The sequence below is a fragment of the Zeugodacus cucurbitae genome, chromosome 3 (genome assembly GCF_028554725.1).
Source record: "Zeugodacus cucurbitae isolate PBARC_wt_2022May chromosome 3, idZeuCucr1.2, whole genome shotgun sequence".
In the NCBI taxonomy this organism is placed as follows: domain Eukaryota; kingdom Metazoa; phylum Arthropoda; class Insecta; order Diptera; family Tephritidae; genus Zeugodacus; species Zeugodacus cucurbitae.
Genome location: NC_071668.1, coordinates 21,765,890 through 21,784,950, shown reverse-complemented (window position 1 = coordinate 21,784,950; position 19,061 = coordinate 21,765,890). Strand labels below are relative to the sequence as shown.

Genomic DNA, 19,061 nt, shown 5'->3' with positions numbered 1-19,061 from the left:
CATACCAGTCTCTATACAACTGCTCTGTATTTTCGTACCAAAATCAGACTCTATAGTCAAATAAATACTTTTCATATAGTCACAGATCGGCTTCTCTTAACACATTTTTAGAAGATCGTCATATTTGGCGTATGACTAATTAGAAAATATATTCATAGATTTAGACATTTTTTAAATCAGAATAGCCAGATGTCGGAATTTCGTTGGGTTATGTTTTGTGTCTTTCTGATAGCTGAAATATACGTTTCTGTAGATATTTTTAGAGAGTCATATCCACCAAAAGAGGAATAGAATATAACCATTAAAAAGGTGCGCATGGTTACTACCAAATTTCGGTAATTTTAACACAGAAACCTGAATAAAACCTGAAATGATCTCTATCCTCGGTTAGCTTAGGTTACAAAAGCTCCACGACAGGTTTCGCGATGAATCACACTTGGACAGCTAAAGGTGCCAGTTCGTTCTGATGGCAGAAGACTCCTAAATATGGATCGCAAGGAAGACCGTTACGTATCGACGATGTGCTTATGGCTACCGTGATATTCCAATCTCAATCTACCAAAAACGACACCATGGATAAGCCAGCCGGCGGAAGACCTGTGATGACGAATACTGATCAAATCATGGAAAACATCAAGTTAGACCGGCATGTGGCATCTCGTGACATCGCCCAGGCGATGGGAGTTAGTCAACAAATAATTTTAAACCATCTGCAGAAGGCTGGATACACAAAAAAGCTTGATGTTTGGGTGCCTTCTGGACCGAATCAACGCTTTCGATATGCTGCTGAAACGGAACGAGCTCGACCCATTTTTGAAGCGGATGGTGACTGGCGATGAAAAATGCATCACATACGACAATATCTGGCGAAAACGGTCGTGTTCGAAGGCCGATGATACGTTCCAAACTGTGGCCAACTCGGGATTGACTGCCAGGAAGGTTTTGCTGTGTGTTAGGTGGGATTAGAAGGGAATCATCCACTATGAGCTGCTCCCAATATGGCCAGACGCTTAATTCTACCATCTACTGGGAACAACTGGACCGCGTGAAGTAGACGATCGACCAGAAGCGTCTAGAATTGGCCAACATAAGGGGTGTAGTGTTCCACCAGAACAACGCTAGACCATACACTTCGTTGATGACTCGTCAGAAGCTACGGGAGTTCGGATGGGAGGTTTTATCGCATCCACCATATCGCCCGAACATAGCGCCAAGTGATTATCACCTGTTCCTGTCCATGGCGTATGCCCTTGGTGGTGTAAAGTTGAACTCAAAAGAGGCTTGTGAATAGTGGCTGTCCGAGTTGTTCGCAAATAACGAGGGGGCGTCAACGAACGAAACGGCGCTATTTGAATTAAAGCCGATCACTGTAACACATTTTATAAAGCATTGATCCAAGAGCAAAAAAGCGAAAAGGATATATATCGACATCGTCTACGCTTCTGTACCATAAATCAGGACGGGAATAATGAGCAACCTGTAGAGTTTGGTTTTGGTTCGTCGAGAGAGGACTCTAACATTATGTTGCCTACTAAGTGGAACAATATAATTGAGCTAATCAAGAATTTCCAATAATTATAAAAATTGTACTCGAATTTCCAGTTTAAACTAAGCAATAAATTCAAAATGTGAGATGGCTGATCTCAATCAATATAAAAGGTTAACAGGAAGGTCTATCTCCAGAAAGCATATTTGAATTCAATTTGAGTTTGCTAACAGTTTATTTTGTCATAAATCCACCATTTCAACCAGCTAACAGCGTCGAGTTGCTCCCAAAAATATTTACCACAAAAATGTGTCTTCCCAGTTTTTTATAGGAAATGCGAATATTTAACCTAGCCTCACACCAAAATTTGTTTAACGCGACAAAGCGGCAAATATTTTGAAAGAGCGCGAGTGCCAAAGAGAGAGTTTAGTTGAGAAATTACACTTGTTATACTTAAAACAAATTAAAGAGAAAGAAAGTTTCAGTTATTTTTGATAACAAAGAGAGTAGTGTGGTGAATATTAAAATTAAGAAGAAGAAGTGAAATAGCCGAGTGTAAACGATTGCAGTGAGTTATCATATGAGGCAAGTGATAAGAAAAAAATTTAGAAAATATTTACGAAAGGAGTATGCTTAAGGCGAGGGCAATAATACTTGAGTACAAAGACTTAATAAGCTACCGTTAAGCTGTGTAGGGAGACTATAAAAAGGTGGAAAATAATATTAAATATGAATTTTTATGTGTTCGTATGCATTGTATGCCACTTTCATTGATGATACTTCCCATTCACCAAAGCCAAGCAGCATACGAAATGAGCATTTTATTTACAAAATTTTATACACCACATTGGAGCACACGAAGCGTAGGCACGAAGTGCTTGCCACATCAACAGGCAGAGCATGTTGGCGGTTCACAGCAACAAATGTGCATACCAAAGAAATCATTGCCTGCCTCAAGGCGTATAAGCAGCTGTACACCGAAAACTCACTCGCATTTCACATGCTCATTGGCGACACAACGAAAAACGAGTCGACGTACAGGCGTTTTCACCAGGGCAACATGTACACTACTGGTGCGCACGAAATTCACCACACCAAAACGCGACAAAAGCATTACGGTGCCATTGGTAAGCCGTTGGCAAAGCAAAGTGCGCTCAAAATACTATTATACTTTAAGGCGCTGAGCATTGCGCTCTCACCACCAAACGACGATTTACCATTTGCCGAATGCTTGACAGTTCAACTCTCGCGGCAACTTCGTATGCTGTCAGCTGCCTTGGTGGCCACCACTGTGCCATTATTACGGCCATACGCTGTATGTGCTCGTATATAACAGTGTCTGACGGCTGCATTGAGTTTAGTCTTCGTGTTATATTCGCTATGTGCGGTCGTGAAAGCGTCCATGTAACGCAATGTGACGACGGCCGGCCAACAAACAAAACAAAGTAATAAAAGTGAAAATTTGTCAAATCAAATAGCAAATAAGCAAGCATAAACTTGCAGCAGCCGTCGTGTCGCGTTCGCTGCAGCAATCAAAAATCTCGTTCGTTCACGCCGTATAACGGTAAATGTAAGTTGCATGCCACAAATGTGATGTGATTTATCAGTGATTTGTGCGATACCGTTATATTGGAATTTGTTTTCGTCTTTCACATTTGGTGGCAGCAACAGCATGCCACATTTGTGTAGCGGCAGGCGTGCTTGTTATTATTGTGCTGCGTACGCTTCGGTTTCGTATACAGTTAGCAAGTGAAATCGCATCCGATTTTCGTCGTGCTAATATACTTATATATAAATATATATGCGTATGTGTGTGTGTGTGTGTATTTGCATTACATTTTCGGCCAAATCGGGATACACTCCAATGCTCCAGTTTCGTAAAAACAACAACAACAACGACAACAACACATAAAGCGAAGCAGCTGCAAATCAGTAAAGTAAAAATCGCTAAAGAAGTCGGCGGAAAAAAGTGATTCGCAGAATCCCCCATATAAAAATCGAAATGCCAGCAAAAGTGTAAATTCTGTTGCAAGCGTCGTCGGCAAGTGTATGAACTGCATTGTGCCACAGCACACAGCACACACCATACAACCGCACCCGGCACCCGCTGCAGTTTCGTTTATTCGTCTCGTGTGCGCCGTTTCGTATGTTCACATGGTTTGATTCGTGTGTTGCAACTATTTGTGGCATTTAAAGTTTCTGATTCGCTAAATTCGTGAGGAACGCTGTTCGGTCGCGCGTTCTACAAATTTTGCATATAACGGTGAATTTGTGATTTTTTTTTTGATACAACCGATTGTGAAAATATATATAGAAATATATAAAAATACAACAATTTCGTTGCAAGCGCCGCACGACAACAACTCATACTGCAGTCGAGAAATCTCTATAAAAATCATCAAAATCTGTGCGAAAAAAGTATGTTGACTCGTTTTTTATTGTGTACATAAAGAATATTCCTGGTATTGTGTTGCTTTAATTAGTGCAGCATGCTGCTTCTTTGTTTGTTGTTGTTATGCATATATTTTATATGTAAAGCTTGTTTACGGTGTTGTTTTTCGTAATCAGCAGAAGCTGCCTTGGTACTTTATTATGAAAATCTCGGTGTAGTTCAAGGCATATTTTGTATTTTGAACTCTTTTTAGTTAATGTTGTGAGAAGTTGCTGTGTTGAAGCAAAATTTCATAACAGAAGAAACGCTTTTAAGCGTATTTTGTGTTTTAGTGGTAGGGTCTGAATTTTTCCAAGTACCAGTACATTTTATGCACTTGGTTTATCAGTATTTCCATATTTTTTCGAGATATTTAAGCTAAGATATCGTTTGAGATATCATTTTTAGGTACAAAAATTAAACTTCGAATACTTTGGAAGGAGGGGCTTTATAATATTCCCGAGAAAGTTAGGCTAGATAATTCCCTAATTTTAAGAATACTGCATTCTTTGTTAGATAACTATTTTTGGAGTTATTTTAAAAGGTTTGAAAATATGTAAGGAATTATAAAACCATGGTGGTTGGTAATTAATATCGAAAATATATAGTCAATCTGAGTATATTTATTATTATTAGTTTATTTATACTAAAATATTTATGCAGTGAGGGGGACGAGATGGACCGATATAGCTAATTTTGACAAATAATCTTATAATCTCAAGCGAAATATTCTTTTATATTTATGTATATTGGCAATATAGCAATTAAGGGAAATTCTAAACCGATTTCTGATATGTTTTTGGTACCCAACATAATTATATATCCGTTATTTCTTAAGTGGTGACCAATATATGTATATAGCATATAGTCATAGAGTCAGAAGCACAAAAATGCGTTATACAGAGTATTTTGGCGCTTGGTTTCTTAAGGCATCAAACAAAGTTATCTATTTCTTTACTTTCACTTTCTTTATATCTGCTATATTTACGAATATATACAATAAAAACTGTTATGGAGGGACTGGGAACCGTGTAACCAGCCTAACCATTTCAGAGTCTGAATTGTTTTATATCAGGAGCACGGTTTGTGTTTTATTTCGAGAGTTTCAATGAGAATTATTTGTTCCAAATAGGCTGAAGTCATTCAAAATGTTCCCAAATGTTCTATGAGATATGTGAGTGATTGTTCCCTAAAACTATTGAAAACTATTGAAAAGAAGAAATTATAGAAATAGTATTAACAAAATTTGTTCAACTGGTTATGGCTATGAAATGTAATCTAAAATTGGTCTATGCAATTAGTCACCTAATACAGGTTTTAATGTGCATTTATGGAACTAACTCAAATTTAGGACTTTCGTATAATTTAAAGATTTAGGCATCTAAAATTTCTGTAGTTTCAAACTTATCCTTAATATCCGAGGTAAGCTGAATTTTAAATGGTTTTTCAAAAAAATTTAAACCACACTTCAGACTTTCTATCACTGAACTTTTTCACTGAACTATTTTTGAGTTTTACAGCTGAATTGTTGATTGATTTAAAGAACTCTATGTGTTTTCTAGTTACGGACAGATAGACAGAAGACTGGAAGTAAATTGGTTATATCATTTATAAAGTAGGAAGTGGATTGTCATCCTCAATTAAATAAACGAAATTAAAAATTAATATCGATATGAAACAAGTGCTTTTAAGTAGAAAATATATAATTTATTTTTGATAAAACTTTGCTGTACTTAATTAAATTTCTTAACCTGTCAGGATCCTGATCCATAGTTGAAGTGTATAAAGTGGAAATAAAATTTACTCTTTATCATGAAGTAATATGTTTTATTAAAAAAGGAAGTCACAACATTTATAAATGTGTTTTTGTTAAGCGGAATCCGCTGGGAAAATGTTTATTCAAATTGATTTTCGGGTCATTCAATGGAAAATAATCCGATTTCTCAGTTATTTGTTGAGCGCTTTACTGCTTTATTATCTTTTTCAATTTTTGGCTTGCCTTTTAGTTACGATACATCGGTCAAATTTAATAAAACATTGCCTACATTTAGGCGCTATTACTATTTGAGCGCTTTCTTAATGAAGTTATTTAATGTTAACAGTTTTTTGTTTGGAATGAAAAGAAAGATAAACTTTTTTTAATTTTTTATTAAATGTAGTCCTTTAGGATCCAAAACTTTCAAACAAATTATTGGAAAAAAATAATAAAATTTAAGAAAAAGTAAAGAGAAATATTTTTTATATTTTTCTAGATTGTAGTCCTTTAGGCAACAAAATCAAACTATTTGAAGAAAATATTAAATTAAAAAAATTGCCTGTTTGTTGTTATTGTCAAAAAATATTTTTTTATTCAAATAATTTTTACTTGATTGTAAATTTATTTGTTTATTTTACATTATTTTATTTATATCATTAAATTTTATTCAACATTTTATTTGATTTCATTTTATCTAATTTCAGCCATTTTAGTTATTGTTAGGCTTCAAAGAGCAGATTCAATAAATAAAGAAATATTGAAATAAAAAATAATTATTTTATTTTATTTTATTTTAATTTATTTTATTTTATTTTATTTTATTTTATTTTATTTTATTTTATTTCATTTTATTTTATTTTATTTTATTTCATTTTATTTTATTTTATTTTATTTTATTTTATTTTATTTTATTTTATTTTATTTTATTTTGTTTTATTTTATTTTATTTTATTTTATTTCATTTCATTTTATTTTATTTTATTTTATTTTATTTTATTTTATTTTATTTTATTTTATTTTATTTTATTTTATTTTATTTTATTTTATTTTATTTTATTTTATTTTATTTTATTTTATTTTATTTTATTTTATTTTATTTTATTTTATTTTATTTTATTTTATTTTATTTTATTTTATTTTATTTTATTTTATTTTATTTTATTTTATTTTATTTTATTTTATTTTATTTTATTTTATTTTACTTTATTTTACTTTATTTTACTTTATTTTATTTTATTTTATTTTATTTAATTTTTTTTTTTTTGAATATCGTGAATGTGAATGAATGAATTTTTGTGAATATCGACCACCAATATCTCGAACTTACTTTTGCTAAGTAAATTTTAAATCCAGTCGGGATAAAAAATCAAATTATTTTCAGATTATATATATTTGTTTTTGATTTTTTTTCTTTTTCAAGTATAAATAAAGTATAAACACACTCGTGACCGAGCAGTTGAAAAGCGGATCAAGGTACAAAAACAAAAAAATTCAAATTATTTTTCTTAAGTCTGGCAACAGCAACAGTCTAAAGCCGCGCAAACAATTTTAAGCGCACTAATTTACAATTAAATGCAGAATATGTGTGACATGGCGTGTTTCAAAACTGTCTGACCTTCACTTGGAACGCAATTTAAAGCTCGAAGCACCTGCAACATTGTGAAACCGACCGCTGCTTTTCTTTGGCAAACTTGCCTGCTACCAAATGCTGCGTGTACTTTATGCTTTGAGACAAGAATTTGTTTAGTTTAAAACCGAAATACCCGAGCGCCGTTTATCTGCGTGGCATGTTTGCCATCTAAATTATTTGTACGTGTGTTTGTGCTAACTGTTTACATGGCTTGAGGATAAAGTGTGTGTACTGTGTGTTAGTGTTTCTCTGTGGGTTAGTGTTGCTGTTGGTGTTTGTGGTGTGGGGGTCACATCAGAAGACATGTTTATGTGCGTATGCTTTAAGCGTGTAATCTGTTTCATTATTTTCGTTTACGCTATTTTGCGCCATCCTTTCCCGTTTGAACACACGCGGCAGCATCCTTATGTAGCATTCATACATATACCTTATACTATATATACATTTCAAAATCCTCTAGTAGTAGTGTTACTGTTGTTGTCGTCTGACTTCGCGTCTCGTTGGTATTGTCTGTAAATTGTTTGCCGTTTTTATTCAATTTTCCTCTCGTTTCACATTTTTCCATTTCCAACAGCCGCATGCCTAGTAGTTCACCCAAACCGAGACCGGTGTCAGCAGCAACGATATCTGGCGGGAAGCTAACAGCTGCGGCATTCATGTAAGCCTCCACGATTGCCGGCGCTGTTGCACGGGCCACATACTACCAGCTAGCATTTTGCTAACGTTGTATTTTCTTCATTCTATTGCCTTATCTCGGTCGCAGACAATACAGTCAGCAATGCTATGAAAATACAAAAATATATACCGTTATATAATTGTAGTTACGTAGTTGCGTCGGGAGTTGCGTCTATGTTTGAATTTTTAAGTGGCATTTCGTGTATCATTACACTGGCGCTGCTTGAAATGCTGCAGTCGGCAAGCGGGCAACCACCGTCATGTGTACCGGCGCTGTGAAGCTCTCTCATCCTATTTGACTGCCGAATCGGCTTTTGTTGTGCTAAGGATAGCGTTCTGGCGGATGTGCTTAAGGCTGCAATGCGCGTGTAGTGTGTTGGGCGGCTTCAATATTCTATTTGTTTTACAGTTCTCTCGGTTTAATTTTTTTCTCTGCTTCTTTTTCTCCTTCTACTGTTGCACGGTAAATTAACATGTGGCGTTGTGCCTGCTGCCTGTTTATGTGGCCTAGCGCGCACTTTGCGCCAACATTTCATCTGTTCAACCTCTCACCCCACCTCACATCCTTGCAGTTAACGACTGCCACTCAGCTTCACTTTTTATTTAAATTGTAATTGAAATTGCGCTGTGTTTGCGGTTTGTTCCGTTGACGAGTTCCGTTATTCGTTTTCACTTCATATTTGTTGTTGTTGTTTTTAATACGGTAATAAGCTGCCGTTGTTATTATTATATTTAATTTTATTGTTTAACTTGGCTTCATTCTGTGCGGTATGATTACAGTTCAATTACAATTACCATTACATTAAATTATATAGAATTACTTCAATTGTAATCATAAATACTAGCAACACTATTATGATAACGGTAATTCATATATGAAGTACAACTACTGTAATCATCATAAATAAATTACTGTAATTCTCAAGATTATGATTACTTCATTGTAATTTGATATTAAAATTACGGAAATCAAAACCATAAAAATGAAGCTGATGCTTTAAAAAATCGCAGTCGTCGACATATCAGTAATCTAACAGTAATTACCAGTAATCTGTCATTACTCTTATACGTTTTTAAACACTATCATTACAGTGCAATTACAATTACCGTTACTTTAAATGTAATCATAAATATCTCGGTCGATGTAATCATAATCCTAAAGTACTTGTTTATAAAAACTGTGTTTGTAATCTCAAAATTATAATTACAGTAATGTTATTCTTATTTGAAATTTACAAAAATCGAAATCTTAAAAATAAAGTTATGATGAAGTCGTCAGCGTTCCAGTAATCTAATAGGAATTTTAATTACCATTACTCTTAGATGATTTGTGAAGCATTATCATTACAGTTCTATTAAAATTACCGTCCTATAATAATAATAATAAATATAATATGATTGTTTATTGACATTGTAATCATTAATGGGGTCAGTACTATTGTAATAATTGTTGTCAAGAATGAGAAATATGATTACTGTAAATGTAATCATGAAGTACACGATAGCGAGTACTAGAATTGTAATCCCAAAATTACGATTACCGCCACTGTAATTTCAGCCGTTTTTAATTATAATTACTTCAATGGTAACCATGAAAATTACGGTAAAATGTTTGGTATTACAGTTTTAGATAATATATATAAGTACTGTGATTACTTTTAATTCTGAAGTAGTTACTTAACGTCGAGTACTTTAATTACAATACAAACATTTTAATCATAGTCATTATAATGGTAATGCTATTCTCTTGGCTATGATTACTGAACTGTAATTCTTAAATTCATTAATTACAATTACTTTAATGGTAATCATTAACATTTTTGTGATTAATTTCAGTAATCCTGATTTTTAAAATTGCATATCAACAATTAAAATAATCGTAATGCCAAGTAATCTAAATGTAATCACAAGCCTAAATGCACAACTATTGCTTTAACAATTACAATAATAGTAATGCCAAGTAATCTAAATGTAATCGTAAGGTTAAATGTACAGCTTTTGCATTTATTGTGATATAAAAAACTTTAAATGCGTCCTCGTGACCACATGATTTAGCATTAGTACGTAAGAGGTTGCTTCCACACTACAACATGAGTCTGAAAGGAGCGTTGCGACTGTACTGTGTTAAATGAAAATCAAATCGGATTTAGCAAAGTTTTGCGCGGCATTAAATGAAAAAGCTTTTAGAATACTAAAAAATATAAATTTATTTATGCAAAAAGTTACTAAGCTTGTGGTATGTGCACATACATACATATGTATGTACATATTTACAGTTTGTTCAAGCTTGAAGCAATGCCTACATTTTAAAGTTATACTCGGAATATTTTTTTTAATTTTTGTATATTTATTTGACCTTAGTATAATGCTGCAAGCAACAATTGGATTACCTACATCAAAAAATTTGTTATTAAACTTTCTGAACTCTCCAATATAAATTTTTTGTAGGAACAAAATTTCATTGGATACATAAATTTAGTCGACTTTGTTTGAACGTTGGAAATTTACAGTGTTTTGAAGAGTGAAATATAGCTAATCTTCAGTATTTAAGGGGGGGGGGGCAAGGTTTGACAAATTTTATTTTTCAATTTTTTTATTAATTTTTTTTTTCTGAACCATCAATATCTCAAGAATATTGTGTTAAAATTTTAGGCCATTCGGAGAAAAACTAACGAAGTTACAGGAGGTTGAATAACGATACCTCCCGCTATCTGCGCTGGGTGTACAAAACTTTGAATCGATTTTCCCAAATATGCCATTTTTAAAGTCGGTCACCAGCCTACAGAAAAAACTACGGCATCGATCGTTTTGAAATTTTGAACAAATATTCTACATATATATAGCTCTCGAATGACGTCGAGTTTTTCCAAAAATTTTAATTACTAACAATTTTACACATAACAAATAGGTCGATTTTTTCGTCTAAAATCGTCATTTTGGCTTGAAAATGGTACCAATAATTGAAAAATTTAAAAATTAAAAAAAAACTCGACGTCAATTGAAAGATGAACTAATAAACTAAAGAAAGCATTTTGATTTTTTGGTTTCGGATGATCCAGTGATGCTGTAGGCTGGTCACCGCACAACAACTTTTTTTCGAGGTGCCTGCAGAGATCGACGATAAATCCGTTATTCCTCGCTATTTTTCGATAAAACTTTTGTTAAGTATCCTTAAATTGTTGCACTTTCATATAATAATAAGTAAAATAAACCTACAGCAATAATTTTTTCTAAAAAAAAATCATGAAAAAAGGTCTTTTTTCGACGAAACAAACTTTAATTAAATTGATTAAAAAAATTTAATTTCTTTCAACAACTTTAGCATTTTGGTTATATGTTTAAATGATCATATCTTCCAAGAAATCTCCAAGAGTGTCATAAACAACAAATTGAACAACCTGGTATAATTCAAATAGACTACTGAAGGGATAAATATAGCACTTTAATTAGGCATTCATACTCTCTTGTTTTCAATGTAATTTACTTCCTTTGTTGTTCTTTTCATTTGTAGATACTTTGACAAAAGAGTGGCGTAATTTTTGTCAATAGGGGATATAAAACTAATATAGAGGTAATAAAAGTGGGGAATCGAACAATCTCGTATAAATTAAATAGACTGGTAAAATGAAGATGAAATGGACTAGTATGTGATTAGACTATTCTAATGAAGGGTCTACATATTAGGTTTGCAAATATTTCCCTTACGCTTTTTTGCTTTTTATTCAATGCCTTATAAAAAGTGTTGCAGTGATCGGATTTAGTTCAAATATGTTTCGTTCGGTAAACTATTTCCATCTAGACGGCAATTTCATAATGCCCCTCTACTATATGGTGGATGCGATAAAACCTCCCATCCGAGCTGCCGTAGCTTCTGACGAGTCATCAACGAAGTGTGTGGTCGGGCGATGTCCTGGTGGAATACTACTCCCTTCCTGTTGGGCAATTCTGGGAGCTTCTGGTCGATAGCATCATGCGGCAGCTAAACATCAAGCCTTCTGCAGATGGTTTAAAATGGTTGGTGACTAACTCCCATCTTCTGGGCGATGTCACGAGATGCCACATGCCGTTCTAACTCCATGTTTTCCATGATTTGATCGGTATTCGTCGTCACAGATTTTCCGCCGGCTGGCTTATCCATGGTGTCGTTTTCACCCGCGCTGAATCGTCGAAACCATTCCTCTGCAGTTCAAAGTGATAGAGTACCATCCCCCAAAACACCATTAATCTCACGGAACGTTTCTATAGCGGATTTGCCTTTAACTGTTGAACGCAATATCCAAACTAATCATGCATAGCGTCGTTTTGTAGGTTATGTTAGGACCTTTCATATATGTATGGTATTGCCAGATACGAGCTCTGTAGTGCTTTATACATAGCCGCGAAATTCAAAAGACCAAAAGGCGGAAGGGAAATCTAATATTTTGCTTTATTAATTTCAATTATATAAAATTAACTTGTCGTTGAGTTCATTTGCAGAATAAATAGAGAGGATAGAGGCGGCGGATTGATGAAATTACAAGTGTAAATCAAATGGATGGACTTTTATGTCGATCACGAAATATGTTTTTTTTTGATGTTTCTAACCTTGTAGAGAAACTGGTATAAACTGGTATAATGGACTGGTATAATACAGTTAAAACAAACTTTCAAGCGATTGTAGTAGTTTAATGAGACAGAAATAATTAACTATGATTTCTCCAATATTTCCAACCTTGGAGAATCGAAAAGCAACTGGCATAAACTAGTATAACAAACTGGTATAAAAAAATTTAAACAAACTAATGAACTGTTCTAGTAGTTTACTAAGCTACTAATTATTTTATTTTATATTTTGTATATAAAAATGGTTATTTATATTTAAAATCCCTTTCAAAATTTAATTATCCAAAAATGCATAGTTCAACTTTTAATTAGTATGTTAAAGCCGAAATTTAATTAATTAAATGATTAAAATGCTTTCCGATCCACTTACCACTGACGCCAGTTCTTGCTGCCAACTTTTGCACACACCGCCGCAGCATTTGCCTGCCATTAGCTACAATTTTCCTAATCATGGCGCGCATTTGCTTTTCCAATCATGCTTATAGCTTAATCTTCATTAGTGGATTTCCATGTCATTGCCACCGAAGGAAGAAACTCATTACAACAACCAAGGCAGAGCCGCAACACAGCCTGTCCCAACACCCGGCTGGTGGTGGATGCCTGGCTTGTTGGCTGGCTGACTGCGCATACTTGAAGCAATTACCATTTCACCTAGGCGCTATTGCCCCTGCAACGCTAACTGTTGCTGCCACACACACACGCACAACCGCTTCCGTTAACAAAGTACTTGCGCGTCGAGACAGGTGGCACGACCACGAAGACACACACATATATAGCCACACAACAACAGGACCATTTTGGCGCCAGCACAGCTGTCGGCTGCTGCTACTGTTGCTGCGTGTTGTTGCCTCTAATTGTTGCATCAGTTTTTGGGCGCATAATTTCGACGTTTTATGTAAATTAGTAAACTTAATTTGTACAATTTTGTATTTGAACTCGTCTTGCTCTCACGAAATTGCCGCGTGTCGACTGTCTCTACAATAAAAGCAACAACAACGCTCTGCTGCTACTACTTACCGTTAACTTCAGTGTAAAGCGCGTGGCACACGACCATCACTTTGGCAAATTGGCCAGACACCGTTACGGCTGCTGCTGCTGCTGTTGACGCTGCTGCGTAACTCTATCGTAAATTTAGGCAATGTACCGTTACTTGCTTAGCATTCACGCTTACTAAATGAATTCCACTTCATTTTCATATTTTATGCGCAATCACCGCCATTTTGCCACCGGTTGCCCTCTGCTCTAACACAACTCCCAAACATCGGGACCCCCGCGCTTGTCACGGTGTACATAGATGGTTGTTGCATAACAAACGCCGCGTGTTTCCATACAATTTGTTAAACGTTCAACGCGCGCTGTCAGTGTCAAGCGCCCGAAAATAATAACAAAAAAAAAAACAAATACAAAAATACAATAACAACAACAATAAGCTAAGGTAGTGAAGAAATGCCGTTATGTGTATCTATATACCAAAAATGGCAACTGGTAAGCTTTAAGCTTTCAACTCTGTATATTGTATGTGTGTGTGTGTGCGACACTTGGTAACCTGTCAAGCCAGCACTGGCACCATTCGGTGCCGAACGGAAGTTAAAGACTTCCTGGCTTTGTTTCGGTCGCTTCACCGCCACCGCCGCCGCCGCCGTCGTTGCCGTAGACATCGTTGTGTTGCTCTTGCCGACGTTGGCATTGTAGGTCAGGTTTTATTATTTCTCATTTTGTTTTCAATTGTTTGCGTCAGTATGTATGTATTTCGGTTTGCCACTTGCTGCAATAAGGTGCCACAAAAACTTGCCACACACACACACACATACATTTGCAACAAACTGCCAAAACTTGGTAAGCAGCAAGCAGTGAGGTATGCTTATGTGCATATAAAAAACTGATACATAACGGTGTATACATTTTATATATGTATATATAAAACAAAGATATATATGTATACATACACACTTAAGCTACAAGCGTTAGCAGCAGCAACAGCAGTGCTTTAGTTGCTGTAAAACTTTAATATTTTCAGTTGAATTTATATTGGTCTTATATTCACCGAAACTTTATGCAACTTTCGGCTTGACACAAACTGCTTCAAAGCGGCAACTGACATACTTGCGCTCGTATATGAACCTACTTATTTTGAATACAATTTTCTTTAATTCAAAGTTTCAATTGTAACAATGTGTATCCATGTGTGTGTGTGTGTGTGTGATAAATTTACAGCGCCCACAAATACTGTTAGATATACATATATACATATGTATGTATATATGTCTATACTTAATGTAGAATTTCAATTCATCGCTATAGATTGTAAGACCTTCTTATATAGTAGTTGTAGTTATATACTTTATACAATCATTTATGAGTATATTTACGTATATAATTTTTAAGAAAGAACATTTTTTTGATTTTTTGTACAACAATTGTGTTACAGCGGTAAAACTTCGCGTTTTAAAATGTAAAGTGTGCGCTGTTAAGATTTTCTTACTGATGATTGCTTATATTTACTATAATAAATAAAATAAAACAAGTAAGGAAAGGATAAATTCGGGTGCATGCGAACATTTTATACTCTCGCAATTTATTGATGTAATTTTATAAAAATAACAAATTTATATTCGGCGTAAAATTCAATAGAATAAGGAAATCATCATAAATAGCTTATGAGGGCTGAGGGAATGCATGAACCGATTGCACCCATTTTCAATACCAACATACATTATATCCAAAAATATATACTCATTTAATTTGGCTAAGACATTTCATATATTACCCAATTTAAAAGCTATTAAGCCCACCGTATATTTGAAAAGCTATAATTAGGTATATGGGAGCTAGAGGAAGTTATGACCCGATTTTAACCATGTTTGGTACAGGGACAAACTATTAAAAGAAAAAAATCTTCTGAATTAAATTAAAATTTCTGAAAGATGTACCGATATTTTCGGTAAAAAATTACCTTTAGGCACTGAGTTCTTCATATTCGATAATAGTGCGATTTCGACAATTTTTCCATAACTGAAGCTACAGGGATATACAGAATTTGTGTAAAGTTTTATTGCACTATCTTCATCAGTTCCTTATGTATATATTTTAAAGTGAAGGCATCAGATGGAATTCAAAATTGAGTTATATGGGAAGTTGGCGTGATTGTGAACCGATTTCGCCCGTCCATGTCATCTGGGTGTTAAGAAAATATTATATCCTTAAATCGAGTTGAGTTGATATAATATATCCATATTAAACATGATTTTCATTAAACGTAATCGAATCAAACATAATTTTCCTGGAAGATTGAGTTATCTTCCACAATCGAAATATTTGCCTTCGAAGTTCGAAAAATAAATGAAAAAATAAATACTCAGACTTATTGTAAATTTCATGTGAATGACATTACCCAATGAAAAAATTCACACATTTGTGTTTTTTGTAACATCAATTTCACATGGGGAAATCTCACATCTTCAATAATTTTCTCTTATTGTAAATGAAATTTTATCCATGTGAAACAGTAAAATTTGTTCACAAAATCAATTGTAGAGAACAAGTATAAATATTAACAATTTAATCAATAGTAACAACTTTTTAATATGAACTAAGGTCTACGTTTATAAAGTAGCCCTTTGGCTATATAAAACCAAAGTTAAACTAATATACGGTGAAATCACTGTATGGTGGAGACTTCAAAAGACTTCAAAAGACTTCACGACTATTTTAGCGTTTTTACAGCGCAATAAAGGTAGCAACGGATCTATTGCTTTGAAGCGTATCATCCTTTAGCGAAGTGATTCTCTCTGGTAGTAAGCGTTCAATACTGGTAAGAAAATGTCCACCCTCACTTTCCGGCAACACCGGTTACGATTAGACTAGTTTGGGTGCCTGGCCACAGGCCTAGGTAATAAGGTCAGGCTAATGAGCTTTCAAGGCTAGACACGTCAGTCTTAACTACAGTATAATGGGAACAAGTAGCAGGACTACCTATTCTTTTGTGATATTCTACTAGACAGTCAGGCTTCAGTTGAACTCTGGTCAGTCACAAGATCCTGCTGACCCAAAGAAAATCGTGAGACATCTAGGAAGCTCTTCGCTCTCAATAATAAATCATTATTTGAAAGGGTCATTGTCCCATTAATAATTTTATCGGATACTAGCTGCAGAAATTTCATAGAAGTAGACGAGGCACAATCATCTCTACTTGCTGATGGAATGCCCCGCCTATGCGAGATCGACACTAAAATTCCTTGAATCTCACTTTTCCTAACTACCCTGCGAATTTGCGGATTGTTTGCAAATGTTCATTCCATGTTATATACATATGTATGTATGTCTGAGATAAAGATGTTTGAGATAAACTGGGTCCTAAAATTGATTTGTGGTGAATAAGTTCAAATAAATTAAATTGAAAATTAATTTTATAATAGCATTTAATTGATTAAAATATGTATGCATGGTATACGATACCCTTGATACATTAACATACAATTGGCAACTGTACACTCCTCTTCATTTCATATGCCTACAAATACAAATGCAAATCCACATATTCCCACACATGGCAGTGCGTTTAACAAGAGCAAAAACAATTACAAATGTCTGCAGCGCGACAGCTAAGTGCTAAGTGCACGCGTGAAACCGCAGCCAGCAACGCTGAAAGCATTGTTGCACTTAATCGACCCCAGCCAGGCTCAACCACTCGCACACCCGCACACTCTGACACCCCCGTGTAAGCGGCTGTTGCAAGTGTGTAACATTGCAATTTGTGCAAATTCAGCGGCCGTTGCTTTGCGAAGTCGAGTTGAAATTGTCGACTGTATTCACATTCACATTCGCATTCGCGCTCGCATTTGCATTTTATGATTCCACTTGCCGACGCATTGTTGTTATTGCATGCCTGCACTTTGCAGTATGTATTTGTTGTTGGTGCTAGCCTGGGTGTCGGTTGACATGCAATTTAGGCTCGCACGAAGTTACGGTGATTGACTCTAGACATTTTGCAAATAAGTTGAACTACTTTTTTGGATGCATATTGTAAGAAAGTGTGCTGAGGATTATATGAAAAAGATTAGGTGATGTGAGAAATATAATATTTTGGATTTTGTTGAATATTTAATGATTTCTTCCGAAGGTCACAAACTTAAATTATATATTATTTTAAATTTCCTTCTAAGCGAGTGTCAATACAAACTCTCTGAAAACTATCGCATTGCATATTGCTTAATTTTATTAGTTTTTGATTCTTAAGAGATTTTAACTGGTTGTCATATGAAACAGTTTCAATATCATGACGAAATAGATCAACTTACAACTTTCAGGTCGCTTATTTCTAACCAACTTCGGTGAATTTCGTATTTGGTGACAGTCTTCAATCTTAGCGAGTGACGAATCGAACACACAACTGGTTGATAAATCTAACATACCGGCATAACAGAATTCCGGTGGGACTCGCTTGTAATGGTCCCAAAGTTATCTCTGTTATGCGGTCAAGACGAGGGTTGACGCACGCCCTTATGAGGCAATGCGTTCAGAGTCAACTAACGCAAATAGGAAACCTTCTTAACCTATACCTAACGTACCGTGAGGACTGTCAGAGTTTTACCGTGGCGTAGGCCGTCTCAGCGTTAACTTTCTCAGAAGGGTTCAACCAAATCAATAAAACAATGCTATTCGATGTCCGTGTCAATCAAGGGTCAAAGGTTCGTGAGCAGTTTAAAAGGCGTGAGGGCTGCAGGTCATTTAGCGTTACCCAGGATGCACCACTCGGAGGCGATACGCCTTACATGCTAACTAAGTCATTGAAAAATTTATCGATAGCAATTGAATAGATTTTAAGTGAGTGTGACTGATGGATGATAGAACAAACGACATCCACTTCGGAGAAAGAGTGAATTAAGCAACCTTGTACGGGTCATCTTATATCACTAATCTTTGATAATCTTTGAGATATCAATTCCGAACACCAGGTAAAGTGAGTTGCACCTGGTAAAAAGAATACAAGAGCCTAATGATATGTTGGGTACAGTCAGAGGTACTTCCCATTTCGTTCTTCCACTTCAACTAACTAACCATAATATGTTATGTGAGGTTAGATTAGGTTCAATGGTTGTTCCCCTCACAGGAAAGACACTTAGGCAATTGAGGACTGTCTTTTGGGATGCCAAAAAAGTTACCCCCCTCTTTTAAATTTAATAATCGACAAAGACCACAAATCAGCATAGGTTTTATACTTCTATATCCGCTAATACGCGAGAATGCACAAAAAAAGTGTGAGATCTAAACAACGTTTTCTTAGATGTCGTAAAGGCAAGGCATTAAGAAAGGAAATATTGTGATGATTCTGCCTCATTCTCCTTCAAGCAGCTTCTTCTCTCCATAATAGGTCACAATGGGTTTAATCGAAAGAAAGAGCACTCTTCTGAACATCCTCACATAATACTCCTAATACTCATAATACTCTACTTCAGGCTGTATTTTGTATATTCCACGGTAA

The 19,061-nt window shown here is 34.9% G+C and overlaps 1 protein-coding gene across 1 annotated transcript in view; it reads left to right on the top strand.

The window, feature by feature from the left end:
• Positions 1 to 2,835: 2,835 nt before the first annotated feature.
• LOC105217522 (protein O-mannosyl-transferase TMTC2) overlaps positions 2,836 to 19,061 on the top strand; it is a 221,727-nt gene continuing 205,501 nt past the window's right edge. The window contains exon 1 of the mRNA XM_011192564.3: positions 2,836 to 3,904. The gene's annotated coding sequence lies outside the window, so the exon portion shown is untranslated. The remainder of the gene's footprint in view (positions 3,905 to 19,061) is intronic.